The sequence below is a fragment of the Rhinoraja longicauda genome, chromosome 34 (assembly GCF_053455715.1).
Source record: "Rhinoraja longicauda isolate Sanriku21f chromosome 34, sRhiLon1.1, whole genome shotgun sequence".
Classification (NCBI taxonomy): domain Eukaryota; kingdom Metazoa; phylum Chordata; class Chondrichthyes; order Rajiformes; family Arhynchobatidae; genus Rhinoraja; species Rhinoraja longicauda.
The window spans coordinates 7,923,450-7,946,449 of NC_135986.1; the positions used below are offsets into that span (position 1 = coordinate 7,923,450).

At 49.5% G+C, this 23,000-nt stretch overlaps 1 protein-coding gene and 1 non-coding gene across 2 annotated transcripts in view; both read right to left on the reverse strand.

Moving 5' to 3' along the window:
• The window catches only part of LOC144609313 (misshapen-like kinase 1), a 174,738-nt gene that overhangs the window by 140,746 nt on the left and 10,992 nt on the right, over positions 1 to 23,000 (reverse strand).
• On the reverse strand, positions 20,676 to 20,782 carry LOC144609758 (U6 spliceosomal RNA). The gene has a single exon (XR_013549356.1). It is a non-coding gene; the product is annotated as a U6 spliceosomal RNA (small nuclear RNA).

The following is a 23,000-nucleotide window of genomic DNA, read 5'->3' on the forward strand; positions in this document are numbered from 1 at the left end:
GACCGTCATTGAATATGAGTCAGATGTCAATGTTCAACTTTAGAGAACTTTACTTCGGCCGCTTTTGCAGCATTGTGTACAGTTATGTTCGGTCTCGTACACGAAGGATATGGGCGCTTCGGAAACCGTGTTCAAGACGTTTACAGACGTTGGACTGATTCATCAGAGTTCGGGCAGTAACCTGATAGATCGATAGCAAATTATGAGAGGCAAAGATATGGTAAACAGTCAGAACATTCCTCTCAAGATGGAAATATCAATTATTGAAGGCCACCCCTTTATGGTGAAAGGGATGAAGTTTAAACGAGTTGTGCGGGGAAAGCAAGGGGCAGTAAGTGCATCGAACGCAATACCGCAGGTGGGCATTGGGTGATAAGGAATAGGAGTAGAATTAGACCATTCGGCCAATCGTCTTATCCGCCAATCTGTTTCCCTCCAAACCCCATTCTCCTGCCTTCTCCCCATAACTTGTGATACCTGTACTAATCAAGAATCTTTCTGTCTACGCCTTTAAATATCCACTGACGTGACCTACACAGCCTGTTGTGGCAAATAATTCCACAAATTCATCACCTTCTGACTAAATAAATTTCTGATCATCTTCGAAAGAGAACGTAGATTAATTCTGAGGAAATTATCTCTTGTCCGAGACGCTCCCACAAGTGGAAACATACTTTCCACACCCACTGGATCTAAACCATTCACATATCTGTATGTTTCAATGAGGTCCACCCTCATACTTCTAAACTCCGAGTGCAAGCCGGGAGCCGACAAATGCTCGCCATCGGTTAATTTATTGCTGGGATCATTCTTGTGAACCTCCTCTGGACCCTCTCCACAGCCAGCACACATTTCCTCTGATATGGTGCCCAGAATTGCTCACAATATTCCAAATACGGCCTTCCCAGCGCCTTGTATAGCCTCAACATTACATCCGTGTTTCTGTATACAAGTCCTCTTGAAATAAATTCAAGCATTGAGTTTGCTTCCATTAGACAATAGACAATAGACAATAGACAATAGGTGCAGGAGTAGGCCATTCGGCCCTTCGAGCCAGCACCACCTTTCCATGTGATCATGGCTGATCATTCTCACCGATTAAACTTGCAGATAAAAATTTTGGGAATCCTTAACCAGCACTCCCAAGTCCCTTTAACCAGCACTCCCAAGTCCCTATGCACATCCGATTTATGGATTATTTCCCCACTTTGACAATAGTCTACGCCATTATTCCTACTTCCAACAAATTTATCAAACACGACCTTCCCTTCACAAAGACATGCCAACTTATGCCTATTTCATCGTGCACTTATAAATACTCTGTCACATCATCCTGTATAACGGTCCTAAAATCTTACCACCCACTCCACTGGTGTTGGAGGCAGATACAATATTAATATTTAAGACAAGTTCAGATTTTCAGGTAATGAAGGGATATGCATTGTGAGCAGGCAGGTAAGGGTGGTCGTATCATGTTCGGCACATCCATTATGGGCCAAAAGTCCAGCCGTGCCTTGTACTTCGTGTAGAAAGGAAATGCAGATGCTGGTTTAAATCGAAGGTAGACACAAAATGCTGGTGTAACTCAACGAGACAGGCAGCATCTCTGGAGAGAAAGAATGGGTGAAGTTTCGGGTCGAGACCCTTCTTTAGACTGATGTCGGAGAGGTCGGCGGGAAAGAGATATAATTTTGTTGGAGACAGAGACTGGTGGGAGGACTGGGAAGGAGGAGGGATGGAGAGAGAGGGAAAGCAAGGGCTACTTGAAGTTAGAGAAGTCAATGTTCATATCGCTGGGGTGTAAGCTGCCCAAGCGAAGTATGAGGTGCTGTTCCTCCAATTTGCACTGGGCCTCACTCTGACAATGGAGGATGCCCAGGACAGAAAGTTCAGATTGGGAATGGGGGAGCGGGGGTGAGTTAAAGTGCTGAGCAACCGGGAGATCAGGTAGGACTGTGTGGAGCTGTTCAGCGAAACGATCGTCGAGCTTCCGCTTCGTCTCGCCGATATCACTCCAGCAGCACTATCCAACAGTATACCGTTACACCAGTACTACCCCACAGTGCGTCACTCCATCAGTACTATCCAACAGTACACCGTTACACCAGTACTACCCCACAGTGCGTCACTCCATCAGTACTATCCCACTGTATACCGTTACACCAGTACTACCCTACAGTGCGTCACTCCATTAGTGCTACCGCACAGTGTCACTCCATCAATTCCATCCCACATTATGTCACAACAGTACTACCGCACAGTGTGTCACCGCATCAGAACTACCCCAGAATGTGCCATTACTTCAACAGTACCCTACGTTACGTTACTCCATCAATACTACTTCACAGTCTGTCACTCCATCAGTATTACATGTTAATCCATTAGACGTACCCAAGAGCGTTTCACTCTCATCAGTACAACCCCACAGTATGTCATTCCATCATTTCTTCAGACGATGTTTCACTCTGTCAGTACCACCTTAAGTATGTAATTTCATCAGTTCTACCCACAGTTTTTCACCCTTTCAATAATACCATCGAATGTGTCACTATATCAGTACTACCCCAAAATATACCAGTCCTTCACTACTACCCCACAGGATGCTAATCCATAAGTATTATCGCACAGCATGTCACTCCATCAGTACTACCACATCGTCGGTTACTCCGTCATTACCTGACGCCCCATCCTACCTGACCGACCTCCTCCACAGGCACACTCCCACCTGCACCCTCCGCTCTGCTGCTGCCAATCTCCTATCCCCCCACATCCGGACCAAACTCAGATCCTGGGGGGACAGGGCTTTCTCCATCGCTGCTCCCACCCTATGGAACTCACTACCCCAAACCGTCAGAGATTCCTCCACACCCACCACATTCAAAACATCACTGAAGTCTCATCTGTTCAGTACTGCCTTCAACCACTGAAGGTCACCTCACCTTCTGTCTCCTTTCTCTGTTCGTTTACTTATTTATCTATTTATTCACTTCCCTATGTTCTCTAAATCCCTGTAAAGCGTCTTTGAGTATATGAAAAGCGCTATATAAATGTAATGCATTATTATTATTATTACTGCATCGCGACGTGTCATTCATTCGGTGCTATCCCATAGAATGCCATCGCATCAGTACTAGCAAATGGATAGTCATTCCATCAGTACTATCCCACAGTGCGTCATTCGATCAGTTCTCCCCCTCAATCTGTCACTCCATCAGAACTACCCTATAATGTGTCATTACATCAGTACCGCCCCATTTAGTTTCACACCATTAATACTATCCCACAGTGTGCCACGACATCAGTACTGCCATATCGTTTGTTCCTCCATCAGTACTACCGCACATTGTGTCACTCTATCAGTAATACACCAAAATGTTTTACTCCATCAGTACCTGCCCACAGTTTGTCACTTCACTAGTACAACCCCAAAGTGTATTGCTCCATCTGTACTGCCCACATTGTGTCACTCCATCAATACTACCCCGCTGGTCATCACTCCATCAATACAAGCCTACAGTGTGTTAGACGATCATTACTAGAACACACTATGCCACTCCATCAGTACAAACCCAGAGCGTGTCACTTCATTGGTACTACCGCACTATATACCATTCCATCAATACACACCACAGTGTTTTTCAACATCAGTACCACATTGTGTATTATTCCATTAGTACTACCACACAGGGTGTCACTCTATCAGTACTATCCAACGGTGTGTCACTCCATCAGTACTACACAATGAGTCCTTCCATCAGTACTACCCCACAGTGCTTCAATCCACCAGTATTACTCTGGTATATGTCTATCCAACAGTACTACACCGCAGGGTGTCACACAATCAATACTATTCCACAATATGCTATTGCGTCAGTACTGCCACATAGTGTGCCATTCCATCAGTACTACCTCAAAGTGTGTCACTCCACCAGCACTACCCACAGTGTGCCACTGCATCAGTAATAAAATATAGTTTGTTACTCCATCTGTACTACCATACACTGTGCCACTCTATCAGTGCATCCCCATAGAGCATCGCACCATCAGGAATATCACTCGGGGTATCATTGCATCAGTACGTGTGTCACTCCATCAGAACAATCCATTATCACTCCATCAGTACCACCACGCAGCGTGTCACTCCATCAGTATTCCCCACAGTATGTCACTCCATCAGCCCTATCTCACTGTGTCACTCCATCAGTAATTCCCCACAGTTTCACTCTATTAGTATTTCCCCACAATGCCTCACGCCATTAGCACTACCCGATGTTTATCATTCAATCAGGACTATCCCAGTGGGTCACTTCATAAGTGCTGCCACCAATTGTGTCATTCCATCAGTATTACCCAACAGTGTGTCACTGCATTAGTACTACACCACAGTTTGTCATCACAATACTACTACCGCTCAGTGTGTCACTCCGTCGGTGAAACCACACAGTGTCTCACTGCATCAATACAACTCCATATTGTCACACTACATCGGTACTGCCTCACATCATGTCACTCCAGTGCAACCCTAGAACGTGTCACTCCATCAGTACTCTCCGCAGTTTTTTCTTCCATCTGTACTCCCCAAAGTGTTTCACACCATCAGGACTACCTCAAATCTGCCATTCCATCCGCATTACCCCACAGTGTGCTAACCCATCGCTGCGACTCCATAGTGTGTAATTCCATCACTATTTCACCACAGTTTTTCATTGCAACAGTACTACCGCAGAGCGTGTCAGTCCATCAGTATTACTGCGTCACTCCAACAGAATGTGCTATTACATCCGTGCTACCCCACAGTGTGTCATTCCATCAATACACCTCCACAGTACGTCATTACACCAGTACTACTCCACAGTGTTACACTCCATCAGTGCAACACTGTAGCGTGTCACTCCATCAGTACTACCCTACAATATGTTATTCCATCAGTACTACACCACAGTAATGCATTCCATCTGTACTGCCTTAAGCTTGTTATTCCATTATGTACAACCACACGGACTCATTCAATTAGTATCACCCAACAGTGTAACCCTCCATCTGTACTGCCCCACCGTCAGTCCTACTTCAGTGTGGAAGTCACAATGTGCAACCCGACAGTACCACCGAACATCGTGTCAATACTTCAGTACTCGCCCACTGTGCGCCATTCTGTCCACACTACCCCCAGTGTGTCATTCAATCAGCACTACACCGAAGTATGTCACTCCATCAGTACAACCGCGCAGTGTGTCACTCCATCAGTACTGCTCCACAGCGTGTCACTCCATCAGATTTACCCCAAGGGGTGGGGTGATGGAGTGCCAAATTGCGTGGTAGTACTGATGCAATGACATGAGTACTACCACACAGTTTGTCGCTCAGTCAGTACTACTTCAATGTTGAACTACATCAGTACGACCCCATGGTGTCAGTCCATTAATTCTACGCCACATTGTGCCAGTTCCTCAGTACTATCTCACAATGTATCACTCCATTAGACTACCCCACAGTGTTTCATCCATCAATTCTTCCCCACAGTACGTCATTACAACAGAACTACCTCACAACTTGTCACTAAATCAGTATTATTCCACTTTGTGTCACTTCGTCAGTACTGCTCCACACTTTGTCATAACAACAGTACTACTCATTGTGTCACTCCATCAGTATTACCCGCAGTGTGTTACTACATCAGTAGAGGCCCACGGTGTATCACTCCGTCAGAACTACTGCAAAGTGTGTCACTTCATCAGTACTACTGCAGTGTGTCACTCCATGTGTACCAACCCACAGTGTGTTAATCCACACGAACTGCATCAACTGGTGTCATTCCATCAGTACTACAGTGTAGTGCTGAAGTGTTCAAAGCAGGAGGCCCTGTCATGATGCAGAAGCTGACTGAACTCTTCCAGTCCATGTGGAATGAAGGGAAAGTCCCACAACAGCTGAAAGATGTCAGCATAGTCCACATCTACAAGAGGAAAGGCAACCGCCAGTCTTGCGACAATCATCGAGGCATCTCCCTCTTGTCCATAGCTGGGAAGACCTTGGCTCACATCCTGCTCAACCGTCTCATTCAACACCTTGAGCAGGGTCTCCTTCCAGAAAGCCAGTGCGGTTTCCGTGCGGGATGTGGAACTGTCGACATGATATTTGCTGCACGCCAACTCCAGGAAAAATGCCAAGAGCAACACAGCGACCTGTTCGTGACCTTCGTCGATCTGACAAAGGCCTTCGACACTATCAGCAGAGATGGCTTGTGGAAGATAATGCAGAAGTTTGGCTGTCCCAGCAAGTTCATCACGATTGTCCGGCAGTTCCATGAGAGCAAGATGGTGAAAGTGCTAGATGATGGAGACGAATCGGGAGCCTTTCCAGTGACAAACGGCGTGAAGCAAGGATGTGTTATTGCCCCTACACTCTTCAGCATGGTCTTCTCTGCCATGCTGACTGATGCCTTCCGAGACTGCCAGGATGGAATACACATCAGGTACAGGACTGACAGCAGGCTTTTCATCCTCAGGCGCCTGCAAGCTGTTACAAAGGTGCAGGAGACCATCATCAGAGATTTCTTATTTGCTGATGACTGCGCCCTCAACGCCAGCACAGAGCAGAAGATGCAGCATGAAATGGACTGCTTATCACAGGCCTGTGACAACTTTGGTCTCTCCATTAGCACTAAAAAGACTGAAGTTATGTACCAGCCCGCGTCTGGAAAGCCCTACCAGGAACCACACATCACGGTGAAGGGGCGGAACTTACAGGCAGTCGACAACTTTACCTCTCTGGGTAGTACACTCTCGCGAATGGTGAACATTGACGCTGAGGTCAACAACAGGATTGCCAAGGCCAGCGCTGCCTTTGGGCGACTCCTTGGGAATGTTTGGGAGCGGAGAGGACTCAGCCTTACCACCAAGCTGAAGGTCTACCGTGCAGTGGTGCTCACCACTCTTCTCTATGCCAGTGAGACCTGGACTGTCTACAGCAGACATGCCAAATAGATCAACCACTTTCACTTGAACTGCCTACGTAGACTCCTTCACATCAGGTGGCAGGACAAAATTCCCGACACAGAGGTCTTGGAACGGGCCGGAATTCCCACCGTCCACACCCTCCTACGGAAAGCCCAAGCCAGATGGGCAGGCCATGTCGTCAGAATGCCCGAGAGTCGACTGCCAAAACAGCTTCTCTATGGAGAACTGTGTCAGGGCAAGTGGTCACTAGGAGGACAGAAGAAACGGTTTAAGGACTGCCTCAAAGTGTTCCTCAAGGACTTGAACATCAACCTCAGCACTTGGGAGTCTCTTGCTCTGGACCGTCCAACCTGGCGTAGCAAGCTCACCACAGGAGCCCGTGCAGCTGAGAACAGACGCACTGCAGAGGTCCAGAGGAAACGCACCGCGCGCAAGGCCCGGGCTAGCTCCACTTCCACTGCAGCACCCATCCACTTGTGTCCTACGTGTGGACGTGTCTTCCGGGCCCGGATTGGCCTCACCAGTCACTTCAGGACCCACCGTCACCAATCCTCCAACTGATAGTGAAGTCATTGTCATCTTCCAACCCGAAGGACGAACAACAACAACACAGCACATTGTGTCACTCCATCAGTGCTACCCCCACATTGTGTCACTCCATCAGTACTACTGCGCAGTGTGTCACTTCATCAATACAACTCCAAAATGTGTCACGCCATCTGTACCAACCCACAGTGTGTTAATCCACCATTACTACCATACATTGTGTCACTCCATCTGTTCCACTGCACAGTGTGTCACTCCATCAGTAATGTCCCACAGCGTGTCACGTCGTCACTAAAACCCACAGTATGCCATTACATCATTACAAACACACATGTTCACACCCTCAAACACAGTCAAACACGCACACACACATACCCGCGCACGAAGACACACACAATCTCTCAAATGCAATCACAAACAATCAAATATACTCTCACACATTCTCACATACATTCACACGTACACATGCGCTCACACTAACAGATATTCACACGCACTAGCACGAAGAGACACGCACTCATTCGCACGTACTTACAAACGAACACATTCTCTGACAACACCATCATATACCCTCCCACACACGCACACACACACACACAGACACACACACACACACACACACAAACACACACACACACACACACACACACTATCAAAGAATGACATACTCAAACACTCTGACAAACTAACATTCCACATATTCTCACATTCTCACAAACAGCCACACACACGCACAGACGCAAACGTTGTCCTTCACAACCCCACATGCACTCTCCCACTCAGAGACACAGATACATTCAATCGCACTTGCATCCACACTTACTAATGCTCACACACTCACACGCACACTCACGCACTCGCACAGACACACACACACACACACACACACAAATATAGGCACTCTTACATACTCTACCGCTCTCTCACACGCAGACCCGCATGCACACGTGCACATTTTGGGATTGAGTGTATCTTTGGATGTTCGCGGCGAGCAGCGCAGCGCAACGTGGTCGGGGTGTTCCCGGTGACCGGGGCCAAGCCCTTCAGTCGGCCCGGTCGGCCCGGCTCACCCACCGCGGATGGCGATGGGAGCCGCGCCTCGGGAGCGAGGTGGGAGCCGCGAGGAACCGCAGAGACCGTCGGAGAGCGAGGAACGGGCCGAGAACGAAGGGGCGACCCGCGGTGCGGCGGCAGGCAGGAGATAGAATTATCCGGCCAACGTTTGTAGCTTTGCCGGCGTCAAAATGTGGCGACACTTTTGTACCGCCTAGGTGAGGTCTGCTGCATGATGTTACCGGGTTGTCTGCAAAACTAAGCATTTCACTCTACCTGGGTACGTGATAATAAGGTATCACTGAATCATTGAAATTCCTGCAACCGCATACACTAACGCATACGCACACACACCGACTCATTTGCAGTCTCACACATTCACATTCGCACACACGTGCTAACACACTCTTGCACGGACTCGCACACTCACACTGTCACACACAATCAATATCCAATGCGAGTCAGGCTGCACCTCTGGAGAAATCTAGTTGAGTGTGTCAGTTCAGTGCAGTTTATGGTCACGTGTACCGAGGTACCGTGAAAAGATTTTGTTGCGTGCTACCCAGTCAGTGGAAACAAAATACATTATTACAGTCGAGCCATTTACAGAGTATAGATACATGATAAGGGGATAACGTTCAGTGCAAGGTAAAGCCTGCAAAATCCGATCGAGGATCGTCCGAGGGTCAACAAAGATGTAGATAGTAGTTAAGCACTGCTTTCTGTTTGTGGTTGGATGATTCCGTTGCCTGATAACAGCTGGGAAGACGCTGTCCCTGAAACTGGAGGTGTGCATTTTCACACTTCTATACACTTTGCCTGATGGGACAGAGGAGAATCAGTAGTGGCAAGGGTGCGACTAGTACTTGATTATGCTGCTGGCCTTGACGAGGCAGCGTGGTTTATAAATTGAGTCAATATATGGGAGGTTGCTTTGTGTGATGATTTGGACAATTCGCAGCAATTTCTTGCGTTGTTGTATGGAGCTGTTCGCAAACCAAGCTGTGATGCATCTTGATAAAATCCTTTCTATGGTGCATCTGTCGAAGTTGGTGAGAGTTGTAGAGGGCACGCCGAACTAGCTAAGCCTGCCAAGGACATGGATGGGTGAAGTTCGGTTCGAGACCCTTCTTCAGACTGATTCTGGTGGGAAGGTTGAGAAGGCTGGAACAGCAGGACAAAGCGAGTTGAATAATGAGTGGGTGAATACTGTTTTCATAGTTTGGTGGTTGAGACCAGAGATTAAAAGATAAAAGTTGGGAGATAAGGATTGAGCAGGTTGGAATTATAAAGAGAGAGGAGGGAATATCGGTTGAAGGTGAGGTGGAGGTGGATGAACAGGTGCGAGTCCGCGTGAAGCAAGAGATAGAGCGAGGGAAAAGCGGGGAGTTGCACGTTAGTTACCTGACATTTGCTAATGTTCATACCATTAGGTTGCAAGGTTCCCAAGCGGACTAGGAAGTGGCGTTCTTTCTGTTTTAATGTAACCTCTCTGGCGCTGGTGGAGGCCCAGGACAGAAAGGTCAGTGTGCGAGGGGGGTTTCAATGGCTAGCAACGAGGAGATCCGGCAAGCCTTAGCACAACGAGGGTAAGTGTTGGACAAAAAACGGTCGCCGAGTCTCCATTTCACCACGCCGATGTAAAGGAGGCCATATCTGGAACACCACATGCAGTAGATGAGATTAGAGGAGGTGCAGGTGAACATCTGTCTCATCTGGAAGGGCTGCTCGAGCGTGAGGGAAGGGGTATAAGGACAGCTGTTACATCCCATGGTGGCTAACCGTTTTAACTGCACTTGCCAAGAAAGGCGCTGGAAAGAGAAGTGATGGCAAGTGATGGAGAGGTAGGGAAATGGATAGAGAAATAGGTCGTACAAAGATAAAAGGGAGAGATAGAGGAGAAGATGAAAGAAGAGGTGGAGGGGGAATGAACTATCATAGGGAGAGTGGGAAAATGAGGAGAGAGGGGAGTTCAGAGCGAGTGGGTTGGCAAAAGGGGGAGAGGGAAGCATCAGAGAGATACAGGGAGAAGGAGGGAGGGGTGAAGTAAGAGTGGGAGAGGGAGGGGAGAGAGGTTGGCAGAGAGCGGGCGGCACAGAGAGGGAGAATAGAGAGTGTGGGGGAGAGAGTAACAGTTCAGAGCGAGAATAGCAGTAAAGATGGAGAGAGAGATAGAGAGGAGGGAGAGATGTTGCATCACTCGCCGTTTGTTCTACTTTTAGGACAATTCTGAGGCGGCAATGGTTCTGTTCACTGAGTGTCGTGAGTCTTTGGGTCGTTCCTCCTCAGAGGTGATGAAGGTAGAGAATGTTGTTGTCCCAAGACAAAGCTAGATCCATTCCAGGCAAGCAAGGACTAAATGCTTACTAGGGGTCGCCGGGAGTGTGGGGCTGAGGTTACAATCAGTTCAGCCGCGATCACATTGAGTGTTAAAACAGAGTGGAGGGCCATTTTAGTCTGAGGTGATCTGTTGAACTAATTCATCACGCTGTGGACAAAGGTTGTCCAGTCCACCTTCAAACTGGGCACCAGAAGCCTTGAGACGGTCGCTTGAATTTGGGATTGCCTTCCTGAGCGAAGGAAATCAGATAAACAACATGTGGTGGAGAGTTGGATCCGATGGAGTTTGAAGCAATATCCCCTTTGCTGGAACAATGCCGCTCCCAATTTCCATCCCTCAGTATCGCCACAATTCCCAGTCTTTGGAGTTTCTCAATCAATTCCCTGAATAAACCACGACCTGTCTCAGCAGGGATTTCACTTGGCTGATGTCATCTGTTTGCGAATCATTTGAAAAGCTCTATTTTTTAACTCTGTTGAAACTTTGCTGTCCCGGTGGAGACGGAAAATGGTATAAAATCTCCGGGAATGTTCTGCCCCCGGCATTTCATTCCGAGAGATTACCGGTCGCTCACGAGGACACGTCGCTGGGCAGAGAAAATGGGCCACCATTATTGGGAATATATGGACGTGCACAAAATCTTGTACGTGATCATTGCTGCCGTTGGAGTCCCTGGTAAGTGAGCAGAACAATTCAAGTTTTATAACTCCGTCTGTATACCGGTGTTGACCTGATTCTGATTATGTTACAATATTCCCAACTGATGATCGTTGTGCAAGAATATGTGGAGTATATCTATCCTCTCAGAGAAATATCTTTGAATTGACGCTGTGATTTTTCTCATTTTCAGATAGCCGAAGCTAACACTCTTGTTCTCCCACTGCCGGGACCCACTATAATGTTTTTATTTCCTTCAGTGGGACCTTGCCCAGAGTTGTCCCAGTGCTCGGGACAGGCAGCTCTCCGGGACGGTGTGACTGGGAATGGGTTTATATTGTGAAGTTCACTGTGTCTGAGTTATTGATCAGAGTGAACACCCGCTCCTGTGGACACGTCTTACTGTGGAGTCTGTCACAATCGGATTCCACCCGCCTGTTGGTCAATAATTGGATCGATCTCCTGAACCGGTGGCCGCGGATCTACCGGCGTGTGTTGTTACCGAACTGAACTCACTGTGGAATGAATCCATTAACGGAGCCGCTCTGCTGCCCGATCCTAAGTTGTCCCTGCCTTCCCTCTGGAACCCTCCTCGTCCCCATCAGATGCCGAGTTTCCAGAGCCCTGGTTAAACGCGGCCGGTCACGGTTAAGTCTGTGAAACCGGCCCCATCAGAGACTGTGAGCAGGGTTAACTATAGAAAGGACCATTTCGCCTATTGTAGCGGGCGGCTGCTCGTTTCCTCCCCGTCCTTTACCCCGCCCGTCGCCTTATCTCCTCTCCCCTGAAGCGGGCAGGTCGGGCACAGTCGGAGCCTGGTCTGACATTGTTAAACCTGCAGCCGCACACCGACTCCAACACTCCTGATCTTCAGCTGAAAGTGGAGCCGGTGTCCAGCTCCGGAGACCGTGTTCAGTAATGCCCAGTGTCCGTCCCTTCTCTTTCCGCAGTGAATTTAGTGGCGATTGTGATCCTGTCCAGGGGAAAGTGTGGCCTCTCCACCTGCACCACTCGCTACCTGGTGGCCATGGCAGCGGCCGATCTACTCACCCTGATCACCGAGGTCATTTTGTATCAGATCCGATACCATTACTTTTATTGGAGTTTCGTGTCCATCACCCCTGTGTGCAATGTTATTTTTGTACTGAGGACTGCAGCTACAGACTGTTCTGTCTGGTTCACCGTCACTTTCACCTTTGATCGCTTTGTCGCCATTTGTTGCCAGAAGCTGAAAACTAAATATTGCACCGGGAAAACCGCGGCTGCGGTTCTCGCAACAGACGGCGTTCTGCTGTGTCTGAAAAACGTTCCCCGCTACTTCACACTGGAACCCAGGACAACCATCGACAATGTCCCGTGGGGCTGTGCCTTGGTGGACATTTATTTCACTGACCCGGGGTGGGTGGCATTTGACTGGATCGTCACGGTTTTAACTCCGTTCCTCCCTTTCGCTGTGATCCTGCTGCTCAACGCTCTGACAGTCCGGCACATTTTAGTGGCCATTCGGGTACGTCAGAGGCTGAGGGGTCAGAGCAAGGGGGAGAAGCGCAGTGACCCGGAGATGGAGAGCAGGAGGAGGTCTGTGGTTTTACTCTTCACCATCTCCGGCAGCTTCATCCTCCTGTGGCTGACGCTGGTTGTAAACTTCGTCTATTATCAGATCACAGGGATTGGAAATGATATGAATGATTCTCAATGGATCTTTAACGACGTCGGGTATTTGCTGAGGAATCTCAGCTGCTGCACCAACACATTTATTTACGCGGCGACCCAGTCCAATTTCAGGGAGCAGGTGAAGATCGCGGTGATATATCCGTTCACCTCAGCGCTGCGGCTCATTAATAAACCCGCGCCCTGAGCGCATCCCAGAGGGCGGCCGCAGTCTCTCCGCTCCGGGCTCCGGCTCCTCACATTCACCGCCGCATCTTCCAGCTGTCAGTCCCGGGCGGATAAGGCCTTCGCCGGCCCCGCTCCGGGACCCCCAGCCCCCTCACATTCACCCAATCGCCCCGTCTCCCCCCGCTCTCTCTCTCTCTCTCTCTCTCTCTCTCTCTCTCTCTCTCTCTCTCTCTCTCTCTCTCTCTCTTCTCTCTCTCTCTCTCTCTCTCTCTCTCTCTCTCTCTCTCTCTCTCTCTCTCTCTCTCTCTCTCTCTCTCTCTCTCTCTCTCTCTCTCTCTCTCTCTCTCTCTCTCTCTCTCTCTCTCTCTCTCTCTCTCTCTCTCTCTCTCTCTCTCTCTCTCTCTCTCTCTCTCTCTCTCTCTCTCTCTCTCTCTCTCTCTCTCTCTCTCTCTCTCTCTCTCTCTCTCTCTCTCTCTCTCTCTCCCTCTCCCTCTCCCTCTCCTCTCCCTCTCCCTCTCCCTCTCCCTCTCCCTCTCCCTCTCCCTCTCCCTCTCCCTCTCCCTCTCCCTCTCCCTCTCCCTCTCCCTCTCCCTCTCCCTCTCCCTCTCCTCTCCCTCTCCCTCTCCTCTCCCTCTCCCTCTCCCTCTCCCTCTCCTCTCCCTCTCCCCTCTCCCTCTCCCTCTCCCTCTCCCTCTCCTCTCCCTCTCCCTCTCCCTCTCCCTCTCCCTCTCCCTCTCCTCTCCTCTCCCTCTATCCTTGTAATCATTCAAAGCATTGGGTGCAGAAGCTAGGAGGTCTTGCAGCAGTTATATAAGGCTTTAGTTCAAGCCGAATTTATGGAATTGTGTTCAGTTTGGTCACCATGTTAACGGAAAGATGTCAAGTTGAAAGGGCACAGAGAAGCTTTACGGTGATGTAGCCAGGACTCGAGACCTGGGCTATAGAGAGAGGTTGAGCAGTATGGGACTATTTTTGCACGCAATAGAATGAGGGGGATCTTATAGAGGTTTATAAAGTTATGAGGGGAAAATATCGGGGAGACGCACACAGTCTCTTGCACAGAGTGGGGGAATCGAGAACAAGAAGTTTTAGGTGAAGGGGAAAGAATAAATAGGAATCTGAGGGTAATGTTTTCACACAACGGGTGATGAGTGTATGGGACGAGCTGCCTGATGAGGTAGTTGAGGCAGGGACTATTCAATGTTTAAGTAACAATTGGGCAGCTACTGCGCATGGACAGAACAGGTTCAGAGGGACATGGGCCTTTAAAATAGATTGCCCTAGAATGCAGGCAGGTGGGACCAGTGTAGGTGGAAATGTTGGTCGCTGTGGCCTGTTTCTTCATTGGGCTGTTTCTGCATTGTATGACTCTATGACTCTAAACCTCCAACGCATGTGACACCTGCCTTCATGCTCTCTTGCCCCCTTGGCACTGCCCGCATGCCATGTCGCTGCCTCAAGCTTGGCAGCAAGCAAGGGAGCCTGCAAAGGAACTGGCTGAACATTGTGTTTTCTTCCTATTTGAGATAATCATCTGAGAACAGTATGTCCCTTATTTCTTTTGCCACCTTCAAATATTCCATCGGGACTCATGAACTGTTGCCGATGGGATCTGCTGCAGTGTTTCAATTTGTGAGGGGCTGTTACTTCATAATAATAATAATAATAATTCATTTATTTTATATAGCGCCTTATCGGGTGCTCAAAGCGCTTTACAAAAACAATTAACATAAAAACAAACAGACAAACTATCCTGACGGAAAAGCGGCGAATAAACAACGCCAGCGTCCTCTCACGTCAGGGTCCGGCAGTAGACAACAAAAAGCACAGGACACACAGATACAATTTTTACACAAACAGCCATCACAGTGATTGCTCTCGGCATACCCTCACTGTGATGGAAGGCAAAGTCTTATCTCCTCCTCATTCTTCTCCCGTGGTGCCACGAGGTGATCGAGGCTCCCAACTTTTTGAAGCCCCCACTGGGCGATGGAATGTCCCAGGGCCGAGCAGAGCAGGCCGATGAAAGTCCTGAGCCCCCACCGGGCGATGGAAAGTCCCAGGGCCGAGCCGAGCAGGCCGATGAAAGTCCTGAGCCCCCACCGGGCGATGGAAAGTGCTGCGGCCGAGCCATGCAGGGTGATGAAGGGCCTGCGAGCGGGTCGATCGTACCTCGCGCTTCGGGGCGGTCGAAGCTGCTACGGCTGGAGCTCCCAAAAACCGGTCGCCAGCCAGGGACCTGCGAACTCCCGATGTTGCGGTCTGTAGGGCCCACGGCCGAAGCCTCCGAGATGGTAAGTCCAGGCCCTGCGACCGGAGTCTTCAAGGTCGATCCCAGCCGGAGGCCGCCGACTCCACGATGTTAGGCCGTAGCGCGAACGGAGATACGACACGGTAAAGGTCGCATCTCCGTTGAGGAAGAGATTAGAAAAAAAGGTTTCCCCCAACCCCCCCCCCCCCCAACCACCCCCCTACATACACAGAGTTAAAAATAGAACAAAACGTACATTAAAAAAACAAAAAAAAGACAGAGAGACTGCCGGTGAGCCGCAGCTGCAGAACTTCAGAACTTCAGAACTTCAGCATTTTAAAATAGATTGCTCGAGAAAGCATTATATCGGTGCACCACAGCTTGGTTTGGCAACAGCTCCATTCACGACCGTAAGAAATTGCAAAGAATTGTGGACGCAGCCCAGACTATCACATGAACCAACCTCCGTTCCATTGACTCCATTTACACCTCACGCCGCTTCAGCAAGACCACCAGTATAATCAAGGACCAGTCTCACTCTGGCCACTCCATCTTCTCCCTCCCACCGGGCGAAAGTTAAAGTGTAGGAAGAAAATGCAGATTCTGGTTTGCACCACAGATAGACGCAAAAAGGGTAACTTCGCGGTACAGGCAGCATCTCCGGATAGAAGACTGAAGAAGAGTTTCCACCCTAACCGTCACCTATTCCTTCTCTTCAGAGATGCTGCCTGTTCCACTGAGTTACTCCGGCATTTTGTGTCTATCTTCGGGACAAAGGTTAATAAAGTGTGAAACCGCACACCTTCAAGTGGAAAAAAGGGTTCTGACTCTGCACCATATCTGCGCCTTTCATGATTTTGAATACTTCTATCAGGTCTTCCCTCAATCTCCAGTCTTCCTTAAAAAATAATCCAAGTTTGCCCAAACTCTCCTTGTGGCTCATACCCTCTAATCCCGGAATTTTCTAAGTGTATTTATGCATATGGAAAATCAACAAGAAAGGTTACCCAAAACCGACACAGAATGCTGGAGTAACGCAGCGGGAAAGGAAGAACCTCTGGATAGAAAGAATGGTTGACGTTTAGGGTCGAGACCGTTCTTCAGGCTGAGCTTCGTCGGAAGAAGGATCTGAACTCGATCCTGGGGGGTGGTGGAGTTTGGGAGGAGCAGAGAGTGGGGGTGGGAGGGAAAGTGGGACTGGGGAGGAGGACAGCTGGGGGGAAGGGGAATGGTGGTGAGGGGAGGAGAAAGTGGGGCTGGGAGAGAGTGAAGGAGGGAGGGACGGGGGGAAGGTGGGCGGGGGGAAGGTGACAGTGAGAGTGAAAGGAGGGGGAGGGTGGGGGGAGGAGAGAGGGGTTGTGTGGGGAAGGGAGTTGGTGGTGGGAGGTAGGGGGAAAGGGCGACTGTGGGGGTCAGGAGAGAGTGGGGGTGGGGAAGAGGGGGAGGGGGTGGGAGGGAGGGGGACAGTGAGAATGCGGGTGGGGAGAGCGGGTGGAGGGTAGGGGTGGGAGGGGGATGAGGGTGGGGGGAGACAGTGGGGGAGGCGGGGTGGGTGAGAAGGGGTGGAGGAGCTACGGGGTGGGGAGAGTGAGATTGGGGCTGGGGAGGGAGAGTGGGGTTGGGGGAGGAGAGAATATGCGGGGTGGGGGGAGGATAGAGTGGGGGAACGGGGGGTGGGGGAGGAGAGAGTGGGGGAAACGGGGGTGGGGAGGAGAGAGTGGGAGAAAGGTGGGCTGGGGAGAGTGAGAGTGGGGCTGAGGGAGAGTGGGACTGGGGAGGAGGGGAGGGTGGGTTGGGGAGGAGGGGTGGTGGTGGGGGAGAAGGGTGGTGGTGGGGGAGAAGGGTGGTGGGGAGAGTGCGAGTGGGGGTGGGAGGGAGAGTGGGACTGCGGAGGAGGGAAGAGTGGGAATGGGGAGGATGGGTGGTGGTGAGGGAGAAGGGGCGGTGGGGTCAGGGAAGATGGGAGAGTGGGGGGTGAGGGGATAAGGGTGATTGAGTAGGGGGTTGAGGGTGCTACACAAATACAGGAGAGGCTTTGGGTCCAGGGCTCCTCGGTCACACCCTCTTCCCTTCCCTGTACCGCCTTTAATTGCGCTCCCCCTACCCTGGAGGAGCACGGTACCACAGTGAAGGAGAAATTTGATGGCCGCTGGCAGGACGGTGTCAGTGTCTCCCCCACCCCATTCCTCCCCTCCTCACCCACCTCTCCCCTCCCACCCCTCCCCTCCCCTCCCTCCCCACCCCCTCCCCCCCACCCCCACCCCCCTCCTCTCGCCCCCATTGAGATTCTTTTTTTATTTTGAACAGACACTTTATTTTAAAGGGAAAAACGCGATTTCCGCAAGTTAAAATGGAAACCCTATGAAGAACTTGGTCTAGTATATAATATATTCCTTTATTCGTCCCACACCGGGGAAGTAAAGTTCAGTTTAGTTTATTGAGTTGAGCCCAATGAGTCCACGCCGACCAGCGATTCTCGCACACTCACACTACCCTACACAAACATTGAACAAGGGTCAGTCTCACCCCATTGTCATAACCATATTCATAATCATATTAGTACTTTATTAGCCAGGTAGGTTTTGCAACCAACGAGGAATTTGATTTGCCATACAGTAATACAAATAAAGAGCAACAAGACAACAGAATTAACTTTTAAAATTAACATCTACACAGCGACCCCACCCCTCCCTCCATTCCTCACTGTGATTGAAGGCAAAAACAGTTTAAGATTCTACCCTTGTTTGTTTTCACGCACTCGGGGCACTAGAACCTTCTGTTGTCGGGGCGATCTTGGCTCCCGCAGCAGACGGTCGAGATCTCCGTATCGGGGAATGAAGCTCCCGCATCGCGGTGGGCGGGGGGGGGGGGGGGGGGGGGGGGTGGGCGGTCGTACCCTCTGTCGGGGCTAGTTGAACGTCGTGTGGCTTGGAGCTTCCCGACATCAGTCTCTACCTGAGACTGCAAGCTCCTCGATGTTGAAATCCGCAGGCCGTGGCTGAAGCGTCGATCCCAGGCAACGGATCGCAGGCTCCGATGGTAAGTCCACGGCCCCGCGGTGGGGCTCAGAGTCAGTCTCGAGCAAGGCCGCCAGCTCCACGATGTTAGGCCGCAGAGCGACCGGAGACACGATCCGGGAAACAATCGCATCTCCAGCAAGGTGCCAATAGACAATAGACAATAGACAATAGGTGCAGGAGAAGGCCATTCAGCCCTTCGAGCCAGCACCGCCATTCAATGCGATCATGGCTGATCACTCTCAATCAGTACCCCGTTCCTGCCTTCTCTCCATACCCCCTCACTCCGCTATCCTTAAGAGCTCTATCCAGCTCTCTCTTGAAAGCATCCGACGAAATGGCCTCCACTGCCTTCTGAGGCAGAGAATTCCACACCTTCACCACTCTCTGACTGAAAAAGTTCTTCCTCATCTCCGTTCTAAATGGCCTACCCCTTATTCTTAAACTGTGGCCCCTTGTTCTGGACTCCCCCAACATTGGGAACATGTTTCCTGCCTCTAATGTGTCCAATCCCCTAATTATATTATATGTTTCAATAAGATCCCCCCTCATCCTTCTAAATTCCAGTGTATATAAGCCTAATTGCTCCAGCCTTTCAACATACGACAGTCCCGCCATTCCGGGAATCATCCGGGAGAGATTGATAAAATGTTTCCCCCTCCCCCCTCCCCCAGCCGCACATAAAACATACCAGAGAACATTAACACATGTTAAAACACACTAAAAAATAAAATAAAAAAGACGAAAAGACAGACAGACTGTTGGCAAGGCTGCCTTCGCTGACGCCGTATTCTCACCGTATGTCAATTGTCTTTATTAAGGTTTCATTTAGAGATACATCGTGGAAATAGGTCCTTCGGCCCACTGAGTTCGCGTCGACCAGCGATCACCCCGTACACTATCCTACACCTATAAATTATCCTACCTATTGTGTAAACCTATCCAACTGCTGCTGCTCCACCGTGCCACAGAAGCTACTTTCTACATTTTACAGGAATAAATAACAGCCTTGTCTTGGTTCCGTTCAACTACACTCCTTTGCAACCATCTGATTTCAATATCCGCCTGAGAAAATATCCCAAACAGTAGCTGGTGGAACAGGTCACGGACTGGAAAGGTCACCTTATCTGATAAACGGCAATTGCCAAGTCCTTGATGAAGTAAATGATAAAATGTTGAACAATGCATGACGGCAAAGCGTTTCCCAGAGGTTGAAGCGTTCAGGCTCACAGTATCGGAAGGGGAGCAGGAGGAGCAGTCCATGTATTCAAAGACCTGACCCACCCACCCGAGTCCTTCTTTCTTTCAATGCTCCCATTGCGAGAATGGTACAGAGTTTGGAAAGACGCACCACCAGACTCAAGAACAGCTTCCTTTCCTCTGCTACCAGGTTTCTAATCGATCCGTCTATAATCCAGGGCACTGTCCGGCTCATCTCTATCACATTCAGGACATTGGTCTTTGTCTTTGGTTCTTTCATAAGCTAGATACAGTCCGATGCATCTTTACTCCGTTTTGAATATTGTACCCTGTTTATGGAACTGATGTGCTACATGCTAACTGCTTGATTAGTGAATTAATTGATTTGGACGCGTGTCAGGGGTTATAGAGGGAATGATAGATGAATCTTGATTGAATAGCAGATTAGATTCGATGGGTCGTATGGCCTGATTCTGCTCATATAACGTATGAATTTATGAGCTATTTTCTGCACTCTATATTTTCGCTCTAGTTTGACGATTGTATTTGTGTATGAAATAACTGATCTGTTTGGTTAGCATGCAAAAAAATACTTTTCGCTGTACCTTTCTACAAGTGACACCAATAAACCTAATACTTAACAAATCATAATTTTTCAGGAAACCGGAGGACCAGTAGGAAATCCACACAGGTCACAGGGAGAGCGTGCAAACTCCACACACACAGACACACGCAGCACCCGAGGTCACGATCGAACCCAGGTCTTTGTCGCTGTAAGGCAGCGGCTCTACCAGCTGCTTTACTGTACCGTCCATAAAGATATGGAACGGTTCTCTAATTTGTGCGTCATCCTTGCGTAGGGGCCACGTTAATCTTGTCTGCATTGTTCCAAATTTAGTAGATGTGCTAGCAAAGTGAGCAATTAGCCTTTCGAGTGACAGTGTTGAAGACAGAGCAGGAACCGGTGTGTTTTTTAAGAGATAGGCGTGGAAACGTCTGTACGGAGTTTGTACGTTCTCCCCGTGACCTGCGTGGGTTTTCTCCGAGATCTTCGGTTTCTTCCCACACTCCAAAGACGTGCAGGTTTGTAGGTTAATTGACTGGTTAAATGTAAAAATTGTCCCTATTGTGTGTAGGATGGTGTTAATGTGCGTGGATCGCTGGGCGGCGCGGACTCGGTGGGACGAAGGGCCTGTTTCTGCGCTGTATCTCAAAAGAAAAAGGAAAAAAAAGTAACAGCCCGTTTGGCCCATCTAGTCCTGGCCGACCAGCGATCCCTGTCCACAATCGTACAAAACTTACAATTTCACCGAAACCAATTACTCTACAAATCTTTGAACTTGTGCGAGGAAACCGGAGAAAACCCATGCAGGTCACAGGGAGTCCAGGAAGAAACTGTCTATACTCGTGTATCTACAGTCTATACTGTCTAGACTCGTCTCTACACATTTTAACCAAGGCCACTGCTTATAGTTTCCTTTATCATCGTTACTTTTTTTGCATATTTTTAATTCATTTGTTCTCTATTTCTCTACATCACCGTCTATACCTCTCGTTTCCCTTCCCCCTAACTCTCAGTCCGAAGAAGGATCTCGACTCGAAATGTCAGCTATTCATTTTCTCCGGAGATGGTGTCTGACCCGTTGAATTACTCCAGCTGCTTGCGACTATCTTCGGTCACAGGGAGAATGCACACAATCTGGACAGACAGCATCCACAGTCTGGATCGAACCAAGTAGACTCAAAATGCTGGAGTAACTCCGCGGGGCAGGCAACATCTCTGGAGAGAAAGAATGAGTGGTGTTTCGGGTCAAGACCCTTCTTCAGACTGAGAGGCAGGGGAGGGGGGAGACTAGAGATATGGAAGGGTGGGGTATGAAAACTAAAATGAGAGGGGATCTTATCGAAACGTATAAGATTATTAAGGGTATAAGAAAATAACTGCAGATGCTGGTACAAATCGATTTATTCACAAAATGCTGGAGTAACTCAGCAGGTCAGGCAGCATCTCGGGAGAGAAGGAATGGGTGACGTTTCGTGTCGAGACCCTTCTTCAGACTGATGTCAGGGGGGCGGGACAAAGGAAGGATATAGGTGGAGACAGGAAGATAGAGGTAGATCTGGGAAGGGGGAGGGAAAGGGAGGGACAGAGGGACTATTTAAAGTTGGAGAAGTCGACATTCATACCACTGGGCTGCAAACTGCCCAGGCGAAATATGAGGTGCTGTTCCTCCAATTACCGGTGGGCCTCACTATGGCACTGGAGGAGGCCCATGACAGAAAGGTCAGACTGGGAATGGGAGGGGCAGTTGAAGTGCTCGGCCACCGGGAGATCAGTTTTGTTAATGCGGACCGAGCGCAGGTGTTCAGCGAAGCGGGGTTGGACACGTTAGAGGCAGGAAACATGTTCCCAATATTGGGGCAGTCCCGAACCAGGGGCCACAGTTTAAGAATAAGGGGTAGGCCATTTAGAATGGAGATGAGGAAAAACTTTTTCAGTCAGAGAGTTGTGAATCTGTGGAATTCTCTGCCTCAGAAGACAGTGGAGGCCAATTCTCTGAATGCATTCAAGAGAGAGCTAGATAGAGCTCTTAAGGATGGCGGAGTCATGGGGTATGGGGAGAAAGCAGGAACGGGGTACCGTTTGAGAATGATCAGCCATGATCACATTGAATGGCGGTGCTGGCTCGAAGGGCCGAATGGCCTCCTCCTGCACCTATTGTCTATTGTCTAAAACGATCTATCAAAGCAGATGATGCCAGTTATCTGGCGCTGTAAGGCATCAACTCTCCCGCTGCGTGACTGTGTCACCAAGGTGTACTACAGCTTGAATTATGTGTTCCTGTTATCTAGAAGGCCCAGAACAAAGTGGAGAGTTGGTGAGATCGTATCTGCTGCTGATGTGGGCCAACTGAAGCAGATCCAGGTCACTTCTGGGGGAAGAGATGACTCACATCATAACCAACCTGCTGAAGCGTTTTATTAAGTGCTACCAGGCAATAATTATTGAGGCAGGTATTGATGCTCTAAGTGTGGTTTAGTTTAGAAATACGGTATGGACACAGGCCCTTCGGTCCACCAACTCCACACTAACCATCGATCACCCCTTCACACTGTTTCTACGTAACCCACTTTTGCAT